This window comes from Lygodium microphyllum, chromosome 6 (genome assembly GCF_053477565.2).
Source record: "Lygodium microphyllum isolate KBCC chromosome 6, Lygodium_microphyllum_v1.1.10, whole genome shotgun sequence".
In the NCBI taxonomy this organism is placed as follows: Eukaryota; Viridiplantae; Streptophyta; class Polypodiopsida; order Schizaeales; family Lygodiaceae; genus Lygodium; species Lygodium microphyllum.
This window is the reverse complement of record NC_141140.1, coordinates 29,322,014-29,338,567: the sequence shown is the minus strand read 5'-3', so window position 1 is coordinate 29,338,567 and position 16,554 is coordinate 29,322,014.

The window sequence follows — 16,554 nt, the reverse complement described above, 5'->3', positions numbered from 1 at the left end:
GCAGTCTGTGAGCAAAAAAATTTAGTGACCAATAGCCATTTTCTAGGTAAAAGCCAAGTATATATGCCTCAAAACACCCCTACAGCACTTCAGACAGTTACCTCTGCATATGGCAATCCATACATGTCAATCTGAGCACAAAGTAATTCATATACAACAAGTACAAGAGTCAAATAACCTTCCTGCAGGTTGTAGCCAGCTCAAAGACAGTCAAAGACAAGGTGTATCTCAGCCCAAAAACTCCTCAAAGTGTCATATACATATGATGCCACCACAACTAGAAATCAACACATGATCATTTCATCATCCAAAGAGGTTCCATCTTTCAAGAGCTAGTGTTATACAATGCATTTACTATTCGTAAACGGATAAAGCCATGTCAATACATTTGCTTTCAGCTCCAAATATTAGCATTCAATCCACAAGACATTTACCAAACATATGCCAAGTCATACATCTCACATGAGCCAACCAAAGTCATGGAGTGCTTCAGCATAAACCAATGTTTACTGCCAATAGTTTATGACAGATTTTCAACCTATCATGTGTTGAGATATCAAGCTCCACTCGTGATATGCCAAGGTGACCGTTGTACATTTATGTCACCGACTTGTTAGTTACAGATGCAGTTGGTACACCGCCAATGAATAATAGCTAGATGACAGCTATCCTTATCTACTCTAGTTTGTGGCTCAGTTAGTATGCCACCTTAGTTAGTTCTTCTATTTCTATGTACTAGAGTTATTTTGACTTACACAACTAAGAAGAGAAAAACTGTTTTTCAACCTCCACCTGTGTATGTATTCCCCCATTGTGTAAGCAAGAAAGCTACAAGTGAGACTCCTTCCTTCTCTCCCACAATCTTGACATGGTATCAGAGCCTTATTCATGGTAAAGAGCTCAAGAAAGCAAGCCAAGTTCGTGGTGTTCTGGTAAGAGGACCAGTGTTGCTTTTATTTTTCTGTTTTGGGAGCAAGTTTCTGCAAGTAGCACAGCCGGAAAATGCAAGAGTGCATTGTCTCAGATTGAGACGCCCTTTGCGGTGTAGCAAGAGGGCAGTATATACTGCGGGACAGGGCTTTAGCTCTAGGTTGCTCTGTTTTTTTTATTTGAGGCCATTTCGGGGCCTGTTTTGGAGGCGAAAATTTTCTGCACACACTCAGGAAAAGGCCCTATTTTATGCTGTGCAACCATCGTTCTACAGGTCGGTTTAAAGTTACCGTAGAAATTGCATTGTATGCTTGTGTGCAGAGACATTGGGAGTTACAGGATCATCCCTGTTGCCTGTTGATGCAAAATCGTCACTAGGAAGTGACTGTGTGATCAAATACCACTTTCGTCAGTTTTGCAAATTTGCCCTTGTGAGATTGAAGCTATATTTTTTACAGTAACAGAATTTTTTGCAGTGTTCTGTAATGGCATTGATCCGAGAAAATCACAAAAAAATATTTGTCTAATACTTTGTTGATTTTTTGTACATTTGGAGCTTTGAAATAAAGAAGAGGGTGGGAACAACCTCTTGGGAAATCCAAGAAATCACTGGATAAAAATATTTCATGGACCGGTTTACCAAGGGGGGGTGAAGAGTAAAGATCAATGAAGGAAGATGAAGGGAAAATATATAATGTGAAAAAAAAATATATGAAATAGATTTGGAGCCATCCAAAGGGCATGTGAGGCTCATAATGTCATGACTTTGGAGCCTTATGGCAATTCAACCAAATGGGACCCTTCTTGGAAGCATTAGTGAAAGAAAAATCAGGCACATGATTTTGTAAGATTTTTAAAAAATACTTCCACTCCGATCCAAAAAAACTTTTCAACATAAAAGTTGGAGCGCGTGAGCTGAAGTTTTGGCTGGTATGTTTTTATACTTTTTTTGGAACTACAAGTCGAGAGATATGGCCAAAATGGTGGATGCCAACTTTTTCCAACTGCAGTGGAGACCACCCCCTAATTTTATACACATCCATACTTTCTTCCCCACACTTGACACTTCCATAAAACATCATTCATTAGACCCCCAACCCTTTCCCCTCTCTTCTCCTCTCTCTCAAGCTAATAAACCATTAGAATTCCCCTCCTAAATCACCCTCAAATCATCCTTAATTGTAGTAGTAATGTATGAACTCTCATTACTCTCTCTCTATTATTGCTAGATATGATCTTATTTTATGAAGATTCTCTATATTTTTTTATAGGAGAGCTCTTGGACTCAAGCTATGGGGGGGAGAATGGAGATAACTCACCTATGATGGAGCTTGATTAAGTACAAATTGGTCAACAAAACATCTAGATGGAGCTTCCACATTGGTGGAACCGCCTTAATGTAGCTTTGGTGGTGTTAATTCCTATTACATCTTAACCTCCTCCCTAAACACCCTCAAGACCTATATAAAGAGGCCTTCTCCTTTGTAATTTGTAAGAAGAAGAGAGAAAGCAAAGAGGCCTTCTTCAGCCCTATTGAGCCTTCCCCATTCTCCCTCATGAGCTTATGAAATTTTTTCCCTTACTATAGCTTATGTATGCTCTACAATGTAATAAGCCCATGATATTGGTGTCCATATTGTGTATCTTGGTTATGTCCCGAGGGTTCTCCATCTCTTAAGTTTATTAATTCATCTATTTTTTCATAGTTCTCTTTCTCTCACTCTCCCTCTCTCCCTCTCTTAGTTTTCCTCTCTTCTCTCTCACAATCTCCTCTCCCTCTTGCATAGCATCCTAGTCCGCTCTTCCATGACTAGGTGGTGCCTTTACCTCATTCACTTTGTGGCAGAAGGGAGTTTGGCATAGTATAGAGGTTGCCATATCGAATTTCCTTCGTTAGAAATTGGTGTCCCCGCTGAGGACATTCTCATCCATGCGGGACAATACAACACATGGTGGTGCATCCTCTACAACAAGTACTCCAAGTGGCTCTTCTCCAACGCCTTCACCAACTCTTTTTGAAGCTGGTCAAAGTCCACGACTCCCACAATGGTCTCCCAAGGAAGCCCAAGAAAGGAAGTATGCCTATCGGATGATGGCACGTATGCAGGTAAAAGGTGTTCACCTTAAAAATTTCATTCTCTCACAACGGAAAAAATCATGTTGCCATCAGTTGCTAGGTTCTCATAATTGTGGTGAGTGTTTTGCAAACAAAGTAAAGGCCCTTTCGAGAGGTCCACATCTCCAAATCATCAAATCTCTCTCTCTCTCTCTCTGGCCTAATCCATATCAAAGGAGAATAACTATGCATGAACGGTGTTGAGTTTTATAGAAGTGCAAAGTATGGAGACTACCTTCAACTGTTGTTAGCTCGAAGGTTGGGTGTGGTTGAAAAGGTGGCCATCACACCTTATGAAATATATGTCACCGAGGATAGACACACTAAGGCAAGAACAATCACTGGTGAGCAAATTCTCCATATAGCAAAGTTGGTGGGATCCAAAAAGAAACATTCTAGGAAAAATCCTTCATAATTCAAGAAAGTGCATTCCCTCTACTCCCTTAAGTAGTTTCTACTCATGAATAATAATAATAGCCCGAATTTCTACACCTTCCACTCTGTATAAAACATCCAAGTTAATGTATGCATCAGTAGGAAGATTTTCTTCCAACAGCGTCTTGTCATGTACTTTGGGGCTGAAAGATTAAGGGAGATTCTTGTATCACCAGAACCTATAATCTTCCCAATGCTAGACTACAATGCATCCTTCAATGTACATGTCTTTATCCTATTATAATAGTTTCTCATGAATCACAACGAGTTGTATGGACCTATCCGTCCACTTGCTATGCAAACTGTGCATATTGTAGCCAGCACAAAGCTTACATTCCAAGGCATTATTAGAAATATATTGGGGCCTAGACGTCTTACTGAAATCAATGCATCTGTAAACCCATTCATCCTTTCCCTCATAAAATACAACTTAAGTCTAGACGTGTTCATCTTTGTACTCTACTAAGGCAACATAGCATTTCTAAGCTTTTTTGGGCGTAATGGAGAAAATGCATTGAATTTTTTGGACAACCTTGAGATGACCTTCCTTGTCTCTGGGAGGGATGATGAAGCATTAAAGTTGAGGGCTTTTCCTTTGGTACTCAAGGAAGAAGCTAGAATGTGGTTCCAAACTCTAAATCCGATCCAAAGAGCTGAATGGGAAGGATTGAAGGTAGCTTTCTTGTGAAGATTTCAACAAACTAATTCAGCTGAAGAGTTATGGCAATGGCTTTTGGCCCTCCATCAAAGTGATCCTTATGGTTATGCAACTTATGAGGAAGGGTTTTTGAAGCTTTGGGGACAGTGGTCAAACTCACTGAACCTTGGAGAGAGAGCTCCAAACTGCCTTCAAAAGGATCGATTTATTTCAAGTTTGTATCCCTTGCTCAGGGAGAAGGTAAAGGTGAAATTTCCAAACAATTTTGAAGATGCTTTGAGAATCACTAGGGAAAAGAATCAAAAGATTCTGTACTAGGCCCAAGCTAGCCAAGCAGGTTTGGGAAACAACATCACAACTATGGAGGCCTCTCAAGTTTCCCCAAATGTATCTAATGCACCAGGCCTTGTTAGAGGTCAAGAGGACATGATCCAACAAATAAACAATCTTACTAATCAACTAGAGGGTTTGAGAGTGAATCTTGTGCAAGGTACAAGAAGATCTATCGAGGGGAATGGTGGGAATCGACCACAAATGCGGTGACAAGCAAGGGAGATGTTGTGTTACAACTGTGGAGAAAATGGACATGGTATGTACAATTGTCCTCACCCTAGAAGATATGATCACCCTGCCAGAGGTCCTCGACAACAAGTAAGCCCTCGTGCTAGGACTCAAGAGCAAGAGCAGTCACGACCTGCAATTTTACAACCACCTTATGTTCAAGCTGAAACCCCTCCTATTCAACCAAATGTTAATGTCATAAAAATAGAGGAGGTGGTCAGGGATAGAAGGCTTCGAGAAGAAATAGCAAGAGGTAAGATGAAGGTGGATGTAGTAGAGACCATGCCTATCAAGCGGATACGTGTCCAAACTGAGGCAAGTAAGGAAGCAACCAATGAGGCAAGTACATCACGAGCACCTAGAGATGAAGGGAAGAAGAGAAAGACTCGAACTAGGTCTAAAATTGATATCTCCGACTTCCCTTTGGGTTCTAGGACACAACCTTATGATCTGGTAGCAGACGTGAGCTCTCAAGGGCCAAAAATTACTTGGCCACAACTACTTCATGCCTCTCCAAAGCTACGACGACAATGGTAAAAAATGGTAAGCACAAGGGCAAGGCAAGGTAAAATGGTTAGTGCAATCAAGGCATATGGACTCAAAGATATAGTGCCTATAGTGGAGACTCAAATTAAAGGTCAACAGATTTGAAAAACATACATCAATAGTGGAGCAGAGGTTTGAGTCATGACAGAAAAACTTATGCATCAATTAGGTTTAGAAGTAACGGAATTCTCAACCTTCAGGGCAAAGATGGCCAACAATGATGCGGTCACATGTGTGGGTGTAGTGAAAGCTTTGAGAGTTTCTGTTTTTGGAATCACTGCAGCAGTGAATGTTTATGTGATGCCAGTAAAGGGGGAAGGATATCCCCTCATCCTAGGGAGACCTTGGCTTATGGGCATCGAAGCTAGGTAAGATTGGGCAACAGGAGATCTGGAGTTGAGGCCACGTAAGGTGGGTGGCCACGATCAAAAGGTGGTTTACAACTTGAAGAGTGGGCGTCAAGAGAACCTTGAACTAGAAACGTCTGCCGATGAGTGGAGCTCAAGTGGATGTTCCTCATCGGTAGAAGAGGAAGAGAGTTCAAGTGGAGAGAGTGATAGCACTCTCAAAGTTATGGGCGTCACCTTAAAGGAACCTACCTCATCAGAAGACAACCTAAGAATCCAAGGAGAAGATGTGTGGAATGCTAGCTTAGAGAAGATGATATCCAAGGATATAAAGGATGAAGAAAGGGAGGGTTATGTGAATGTTCTCAAGAAGCATGCATCATTGTTTATTTCTGATTATACTCACATTACAGGTGTCACTGCAGTGAAGCATCACATCCAACTCAAAGAAGGAAGCAAACCTGTAGTACAAAGATTGAGAAGACTGGGAGTTGTGCAACAGGATGCACTGTTGATGGAGGTGAAGAGACTCTTGAATGCAGGATTCATATACCCAGTGGAAGATTCAGAATGGGTTTCCCCAGTAGTAGTGAGGCCAAAGAAAAATGATAAGTGGCGAGTATGCATAGATTACAAGCCACTAAATGCTGCAACAAAGAGGGACCACTTCCCTCTCCCATTTCAGGATGAAATCTTGAATGAAGTAGCGGGACATGAGCGGTATATAGTGTGTGATGGCTACTCTGGCTACTTCCAGATTCGCATTGCAGAGGAGGATCAAAAGAAGACCACTTTCATCACACCATGGGGCTGTTTTGCCTTTCGAGTCATGCCCTTTGGTCTCACAAATACCCCAGCAACCTTTCAACAATTCATGAATATGGTTTTCCAACCTTACTTTGGTAAGTTCGTAAGGGTTTTCATAGATAACTTTTGTATTTACAGCTCAAGGAATATACATCTATGCAAGGTTGATGAAGGATTTACTCGCTTAGCTAGATTGGGTGGACAACTAAATAAGGATAAATGTCACATTGGGGAAAGCAAGGTTACACTACTAGGGCATGTAGTGTCAATTGAAGGAATTGAGGTATATCCAAATAAGATAGAAACATTGCTAGCTCTACCTTCCCCAACCTCCATCAAACAATTGGTCTCCTTCTTACAAAAGCTAAGATATTTGGGTAGATTTATAAACTTACTCTCTCAGGCCATATACCCCCTGCAGCAACTGACACGCCGAGAAACACTTGTATGGAGTGAACAAAGTGAAGGACATTTTAAGGAGATAAAGAAAATGTTGGGATCACTTCCTATAATCCTCCAGCCTTGTTGGGAAGAAACATTCTTTGTAAACCCTAGTGTGGGAGAAGAGGCCATTGGTGCTGCTCTCCTACAAAAAGATCCAAAAACATCCTTCATAAGGCATGTGTATTTTGCCAGCCGCCTCATGAAAGCCTCAGAGAAGGCTTACACCTCCATGGAACAACTAGTGTTGGCCCTCATGTTTGCAGTAACCAAATTTCGGTCATATTTACTTCCAAAGAGATTTGTGATCATCATTGTGGAGGATATGTTTCCCTATGCACTACAACATATAGAAATCTCTGACAAAATAGCAAAGTGGGTGGTCCGACTTCAAGAGTTTGACTATACAGTGCAGGTTGAAAAAACAACTCGGGCATGCTTGGCTGATATTTTGACAAATAGGTGCTATGAGAAAAATCTCATGGTGAAAAGAAAGAACCTTCCACCACCCCCATCCATAAAAACTCTTGTAAATGCTTATAGCCTCTACTTTGATGGTGCATACAAGAGAACTAAGGATAAGGCAGCCACAGGCATCGTTGTTTTCTCTCCTTTAGGAGAGAAAATCTATGGTGAAGGAATCATCTTGGAAGGTGTCCACTCTAACAATGAGGCAGAATATCAAGCTTTAATTCATGGTCTTTGTTGGTGTCTTAGTAATTCAATCGAGAGATTGAATGCTTTTGGAGACTCCATGCTATTGGTAAGGCAGATGCAAGGTACATGGGCATGCAAAAATACAAACCTCTCTAGTAAAATGAGAGAGGCCAAATCTCTTATGAGAAGATTTAGGGAGACACAAGTACATCATGTGCCAAGAGACCAGAACAAAGATGCCGACCATCTAGCATCATCAAAGCTGAACAAGTCAATGGTGGGAGCAGTGGCTATCAAACCCCCACTTCGACAAGGCAAGGAAGACTTAGAAGATATTCTACATCTCTTAGAACAAGGAGAAGTTCCCAAACACCTGACTAAGGGAGAAAGACAGTGGCTAGCTCGGAAGGCTACAAGATATCGCATAGTAAATGACAGTTTGTATTGTCTTGGTAAGGATGGTGTGCTTAGGAAAGTGCCGTTAAAATGGGAAATTGAAGAAATCTTAAAAGCTTGCCATGATGATGTGTGTGGAGGCCACTTTGCACACGACATCACAAGTAGAAAGGTTCTACAAGCCGGCTTTACTTGGCCCAGTCTACACCGAGATGTCAAATATTGGTGTCAAACATGTGAAGAATGTCAGAAATTAGGACCACGATGGCTCATAGCAGAACCCCAAACCCCAATCAATGTCTATGGACCCTTTGAGAAGTGGGGAATTGATGCCATAGGGCCTCTACCACGCACTCCATCAGGAAAAGAGTATATTATCATGGGGGTAGATTACATGACTAGATGGGCCGAGGCTATGCCAACTAGAAGAATCACTGCTAAGGAAGTGAGTAAATTCATCTTTGACCACATTTGTTGTAGGTTTGGTACCCCTCTTGAAATACTATCAGATAGAGGACCAAGGTTTAGAGCTAATGTGGTGGGTGAACTCATGCAAAAGCTAAATATTCAACGACGACACTCTACCCCTTACTACCCTCAATGCAATGGATTGGTGGAAAAGGTAAAAGGAATGATTTGTAAAATCATCAGCAAACAGGTACATTCAAGGCCCCGGGATTGGGACAAGCACCTTAGTGGAGCTCTATGGGCTTACAGAACCTCCTTCAAAACCATGTTAGGGTTCACACCTTTCATCTAGTTTATGGACAAGATGCTCTTTTGCCTATTGAGGTGAAATTAGCTAGCCTTCGAGTATTAGGTGGCACAGTAGGCTCTCAAAAGGAGAAGTTACATCAAAGATTACTGGACCTAGAGAGGCTACAATTGGATCGTGAAGAAGCCATCAACCACTACTCCCAGGAAGCTGAGAAGCGTAGAGAGAATTTCAACAAGAAGCTAACATATAAAAACATCAAGGAGGGATCTTTAGTGCTTCGATATGAAAATCGCTTTGATAAAAGAAAGGATGGCAAGTTTCTCTACCGGTGGGAGGGACCGTTTTGGGTCACAAAAAAATTCAACAATGGCTCCTACAAACTTCAAGACATTGAGGGAAAAGTTCACAAGACCAGGGTAAATGGATGGCGCTTAAAACCCTATCACATCAGGGTGGGGTTAGCTCAAGATACCAAAGAGTGTCTAGAGGCATAAATACCTCTAGCCAGGTTGGGGAGGGCTATATGATCCGAGAAAATCACAAAAAAATATTTGTCTAATACTTTGTTGATTTTTTGTACATTTGGAGCATTGAAATAAAGAAGAGGGTGGGAACAACTTCTTGGGAAATCCAAGAAATCACTGGATGAAAATATTTCATGGACCGGTTTACCAAGGGGGGTGAAGAGTAAAGATCAATGGAGGAAGGTGAAGGGAAAATATATAATGTGAAAAAAAAATATATGAAATAGATTTGGAGCCATGCAAAGGGCATGTGAGGCTCATAATGTCATGACTTTAGAGCCTTATGACAATTCAACCAAATGGGACCCTTCTTGGAAGCATTAGTGGAAGAAAAATCAAGCACATGATTTTGTAAGATTTTTAAAAAATACTTCCACTCCGATCCAAAAAAACTTTTCAACATGAAAGTTGGAGCGCGTGAGCTGAAGTTTTGGCTGGTATGTTTTTATACTTTTTTTGGAGCTATGAGTTGGGAGATATGGCCAAAATGGTGGATGCCAACTTTTTCCAACTGTAGTGGAGACCACCTCCCAATTTTATACACATCCATACTTTCTTCCCCACACTTAACACTTCCATAAAACATCATTCATTAGACCCCCAACCCTTTTCCCTCCCTTCTCCTCTCTCTCAAGCTAATAAACTATTAGAACTCCCCTCCTAAATCACTCTCAAATCATCCTTAATTGTAGTAGTAATGTATGAACTCTCATTACTCTCTCTCTATTATTGCTAGATATGATCTTATTTTATGAAGATTCTCTATATTTTTTTATAGGAGAGCTCTTGGACTCAAGCTATGGGGGGGAGAATGGAGACAACTCACCTATGATGGAGCTTGATTAAGTACAAATTGGTCAACAAAACATCTAGATGGAGCTTCCACATTGGTGGAACCGCCTTAATGTAGCTTTGGTGGTGTTAATTCCTATTACATCTTAACCTCCTCCCTAAACACCCTCAAGACCTATATAAAGAGGCCTTCTCCTTTGTAATTTGTAAGAAGAAGAGAGAGAGCAAAGAGGCCTCCTTCAGCCCTATTGAGCCTTCCCCATTCTCCCTCGTGAGCTTATGAAATTCATTCCCTTACTATAGCTTATGTATGCTCTACAATGTAATAAGCCCATGATATTGGTGTCCATAGTGTATCTTGGTTATGTCCCGAGGGTTCTCCATCTCTTAAGTTTATTGATTCATCTATTTTTTCGTAGTTCTCTTTCTCTCACTCTCTCTCTCTCTCCCTCTCTTAGTTTTTCTCTCTTCTCCCTCACAATCTCCTCTCCCTCTTGCATAGCGTCCTAGTCCGCTCTTCCATGACTAGGTGGTGCCCTTACCTCATTCACTTTGTGGCAGAAGGGAGTTTGGCATAGTATAGAGGCTGCCATACCGAATTTCCTTCGTCAGCGTCTGATTCTCTTTCACAGATTGTCACTGAAAAGCTTGACAAGAACAACTTCCAAGCATGGAAGTTTAGAATGACAAATTTCCTTATGGGAAAAGGATATTAGGAATTTGTTGCAGGAAATGAAGAAGAATCAGTTCTTCTTGATGTTCCCAATCAACAACAAATGCATGCATTTAAAGGATGGCATGAGAGAGCCAGGAAAGTTATGTACTGGCTGTCTATCAGTATTTCATGATTGTGCATATTCAGGATGCAAGTACGCCAAAGGAGGCATGGGATACTTTGTCAAAAATGTATAGCACAAATACGCAAGCCAGGAAAATGCAGCTCAAGCAAGAGTTGCACAATGTGCAAAGAGAAAGTATGAGCATCAATGACTACCACATGAAGGTGAAGAAGATTGCAGATGCACTTGCTTCCATTGGGTCACCAGTAGCAGATGATGATTTAATTTCTGTGACCTTGAATGGTCTAGGAAAGGATTATGCACAGTTCTGAACATTCATTTTCATCCGTGAAAGATTTCTCGATTTTGAGGAGTTGATTGCTCTTCTAATTTCTGAGGAGCAAAGAAATAGTGGTGCATCTTCTTCAGGAGGAACTTCAAAAGAAACTGTATTCTACTTAAATGTTGGAAGAGGCAGCGGCAGAGGTAGAGGAGGCCGATCTGGAGGCCGTGGTAGAAATCAGAATATGCAGCAAACTCAAGAAAACCAACCCTATGCAAGAGGACGTGGTAACTCTAGAGGTAGGGGGAGCCAAAGAGGTCGTGGTGGATAGCAAAGAGGTCAAAATGCAAACAACAATGTTGAATGCTACTACTGTGGTAAAATGGGTCATATGGCTAAAGACTGCTATAAAAAGCAGAATGACATCATAAATGGAAAATTACAACAAGGGAATTATGTATCTTCTAGTAGACAGGGTGATGACAAAAATGAGCATTTATTTATGGTGTAACACATAAACAATTCTGTGACAAGTGCAGAAGAAAGCAACAAAGTGTGGTATGTTGACTCAGGTGTGTCACAGGTCGTGCAGAATGGATGCATGATGCAAGGAAAATAGAAAACCCAGGATTTGTGGAGACTGGTGATGATACTGCACATTCTATTGTGCAAATTGGAAAAATTCATTTATCTATGCAAGATGGGAAAAAGAAATACTTTTCCGATGTATTTCATGTCCCGAATATCACCAAGAACCTGGTTTCTGTTGGTCAAATGGTTGAGCAGGGCTTACATGTCAGATTTAATCCTCATGGATGCTTTATTGAGGATATGAAAAATAAAGGTCGCTTGATAGCAAAAGGAAAGAAGAATGGCAGAATGTTTACATTGGATGCAGACATGCCTGAATTGAGTGCAGCACTGTTTGCACATGGGATAGGTATAGTTGCAGATATTGATATCTGGCATAAACGCATTGGTCATGTTAATGTACAGCGTCTTAAATCAATGTAGGCCCAAAATATTATTGCAGGATTACCTAAATTCAAGGTTGCAGAAATGCATAAGGTATGTGAAGCTTGTCAGTTTGAAAAGCAGGCAAGGAAACCATTTCCTAGACATGTTCAAGAGAGTAAGAAGCCATTGGAATTAATCCACTCTGATGTGTGGACTACTAAAGTTGTATCTCTTGGAGGCTGTCATTGTTTTGTCACTTTTATTGATGACTATAGCAGTAAAGGTTTGGGTGTATTTTATAAAAAAGAAAAGTGAAGTTTTTGGGCATTTCAAAACTCTTAAAGCTATGGTTGAAAAAGAAACAGGCCTGCAAATAAAATGTCTAAGGTCAGATGGAGGGAGAGAGTACCTCTCAAATGAGTTTGCAAGTTTCCTGCAGGAGCATGGCATAAAGTAGCAATATTCATGCAGTTATACCCCACAACAAAATGGAATTGCAGAAAGAAAAAACAGGCATATTGGAGAGGTATCTCGTGCCATGCTCAACGAAAAAGACTTGCCAGATTTTTATTGGGCTGAGGCAGTTGCTACAACAGTTTGCATAATGAACATGACTCCCACTGCAGCAATACATGGCATGACTCTGGAGGAGAGGTATACTGGTAGAAAACCAGATATTTCTCATTTGAAGATTTTTTATTGCATTGCCTATGTTCATGTGCTAGATGAGTTGAGATCCAAGTTGGATCCAAAAGCTGAGAAGTGCATCTTTATTGATTACTCTCTGCAGCAGAAAGAGTATAGATGCTATAACCCTTCTACTCGTAAGTTTACAGTGAGCAGAGATGTTATTTTTGATGAGATGAGTAGCTGGTATAAACCAGTAAATGTGATTGATGATGTAGATGCACAAAATTGTAATGCTGCACAGAATTCACAATAGCAGTCACAAAATATTAGTGGACCTGGAGTGTCCTCTAGCAGTGATTCACATTCTTCGCCATAGACAGGCAGATTGAGATCAAGAGAATCTTCTCAAAGAAATACAGATAGTGGTATGCATGTACCATGAAAAGGAAAAGAGAAGGTAGATCAGCCCATGTTTGATGTGAATGCAGGTCACTCTTATGTGGATGGTGAATCCAGTGGCTCAGAACAGAGCATTGATGATGAGTTGGGTATTCCTTCTATTGTTACACCTAGAGTAAGGAAGACCAGGGATGTTTTAAGAGTACCTGGGAGTGAACCTACTTTGCGCAGGTCTACCAGAGCTAGGTATCATATGGATAGACTGAAATATGATGGATTTACAGCCATACACTATGCATATATGGTCAAAGTGATACAGGAACCAGAACCCACTTCCTTTGAGCAAGCCATGGGAAAAGAAAATTTGAAGAAAGCCATGGATGAAGAAATGGATGCCTTGGAAGTAAATGCTACATGGGAGTTGGTACCTTTGCCTAAAGGTAAGAATGCAATTGGCTGTAAGTGGGTTTATAAGGTGAAGCACAATGCAGATGGTTCTGTGAACAGATACAAGGCAAGATTAGTAGTCAAGGGGTATGCACAAACATATGGCATTGATTATGAAGAAACATTCAATCCGGTTGCAAGGATGGCAACCGTAAGAGCAGTCATTGCTATGGCTGCATCAAAGGAATAGTCTTTACATCAGATGGATGTAAAGAATGCATTCTTGCATGGTGATTTGCAAGAAGAGGTCTATATGGAGCAGCTACCAGGTTATGTGCATGTTGTTCATCCTGAGTTTGTTTGTAGGTTGAAGAAAGCCTTATATGGCTTGAAGTAAGCACCTAGAGCATGGTATGACAAGATAGAACAGTATCTTGTTACTATTGGCTTTCAAATTTCCAAGGCAGATTTGTCACTTTATGTGAGAAAAACAGAGAAATATATTATGCTACTTGACATTTATGTTGATGATTTGATTATGACAGGTGACAGTGATGAAGATATCCTTCATGTAAAAATGCTACTGAAGTAGAAGTTTGAGATGAAGGATTTGGGAGAGCTGTGTTATTTCTTGGGCATTGAGGTGATTAGATCACCAAGTGGGATACAGCTCTTGTAGAGACAGTATGGATTGGATATGCTTTCCAAATATGGGATGACAGGCTGTAAGCCTATTTCAGTTCTTTTGGAGCAGAATGTGAAGCTGAGCGCAGATGCAGGTGAGCTTCTGAAAGACCCTACTATGTACAGACGCATAGTAGGAAGCTTGATTTATATGACTATTACCAGGCCAGATTTGAGCTATGCCGTTGGACTGGTAAGTCAGTTTATGCAGGCTCCAAGGAAACCGCATTTGGATGCGGCTAGACGCATACTCAGGTATGTGAAGTCCACATTGCAGTATGGACTGTTTTATGAGACTGGGGTTCAGATACAGTTGCATGGATTCACTGATGCTGATTGGGCTGGTAGTATTTCTAATAGACGATCTACCAGTGGATATGTGTTCTCTTTTGGGAGTGCTGCAGTCACTTAGAGCAACAAGAAACAACCTACAGTTGCCTTGTTGAGCACAGAGGCTGAGTACAAGGGTGCAGCAATGGCTACATGTGAGGTAGCTTGGTTGCATAAGCTACTTTATGATATGCATCAGTCTACAGATGGGCCAGTTGTCATTTATTGTGACAACATGAGTAGTATACACTTGGCAAATAACCCAGTCTATCATGCTAGAACAAAGCACATTGAGGTGCATTATCACTATGTGCGGGAGAGGGTTTTACTAGGTCTTATTGATCTAGTTTATGTCAGTACAGAGGATCAGATAGCTGACATATTCACGAAGGCATTGGGCACAGAGAAGCTGCGCAAGTTCAGAGACCTGCTTGGTGTGTAAGAATTGGGATTGAGCTCGAGGGGGAGTGTTGAGATATCAAGCTCCACTCGTGATATACCAAGGTAACCGTTGTGCATTTATGTCACCGACTTGTCAGTTGTGCAGATGCGGTTGGTACACCGCTCATGAATAATAGCTAGATGACAGCTATCCTTATCTACTCTAGTTCATGGCTCAGTTAGTATGCCACTTTAGTTAGTTGAGTTTGGTTTGAAACCCATATATAGGGTTCTTCTATTTCTTTTGTACTAGAGTTCTTTTTGGCTTACACAACTAAGAAGAGAAAAATTATTTTCAGCCTCCACCTCTGTGTGTATTCCCCCATTGTGTAAGCATTTTTTCATCCAAGATCAAGTGTATGCTACTTATTCCTTGTTTATAACAGGTCTGCACTTAATTTCAGATCTATCCCCTTTGTCTCATAGTCCATAACTGAGCTCCTAGGCAAGCATTAGAGTTCCAAGGTCTTCAACAACCTTCCAAGGTATGTTTACAAGCATTTTGATAGCTCAACCAATGCTTGTTACCTTGATTTGCAGCCAAGGGAGTCTCCAACATTAGTAAGTGCAATCACCCTAGCAACGTGGAGTGTGTTTTAGCATATCTCCATCACAATGATGATCAATGCTCTCTCTAATGTGGTCAATGAAGCCTCCAAATGCTCCAGACAAGACCTAAGCACACTCCAATAGCAAAGGGAAACACAAATGACCTAACACTTACTCAGCATGAACAATGGTAGCCTGCTCCTCTTCATAGAGATCCTATCTCTTCAATGAGCCTATCCAAGTTGATTCTGATACCATGTTAAAAGTCGAAGAAGGATTGAGGCAACATAGGGTAGCAGTGTGCTATCTTCTTACTTTTCTCATTATTCCATAATCACACATAACTGAAGTGAATACAACACTTAGGTCTTACTGACCATCTACATACTAACTGTGATTAAACCTAGAGTCACCAACTTATTCAATGTCTGCATATGGAGACAACTGGACAACAACTAAGTGTTGGATACACACTAACCAAAGGTGAAAGAGCTTGAAGTCTTAACACTAAAAAGCTTCAATGGTTTAGGACTATGCTTAAAGCTCACGAGCTCATGTTGAGCTCAAGGGAAAGTATTGAGATCTTAAGCTTTGCATGAGCTGGAATCCACTATGTGTCTTAGTAATGTGGTAGGATATTATTCACTAGCATGTTAGGTGACCAACATGAGGTTACACTAATAATTTTACAACTTGACTACTCCCACGTAGTCCATCTTTGGTTATGGCACATTCATTGTGCTAGCTATTCTTTCCTTAATGGGTTCACACTTAGTGACCGCATATACATACATTGTGGTATTTTCATATTAGTCTTTTATTGTGTTATAAACTTAGTTCTTTTGAGTGGAAGAAGAAGAAGATTTCAACCCTATCTTTCTATGTTCTCAAGTCTCCATTGCTTTTATGTATGTTCTCTTGGGTTCATCACCTCTCCCCTCTTGTCTGTTTTTAGAGCAAAAGATGAAAAGTATGAACTCAAAGGTGATGATAGAATGAGATTCGAGCAACAAATCTACTATTTTGGCTCCCTTGCAAATCATCACTATCAAACTTCCATGGCTTGAAGTACTAATTGAATGAGAAGCAAAAGATGAAAAAATATAAATTCAAAGGTGATGGTAGGATGAGATTTGAGCAACATATTCACTAATTCGGTTGCCTCCAAAATCATCACAATAAAATTC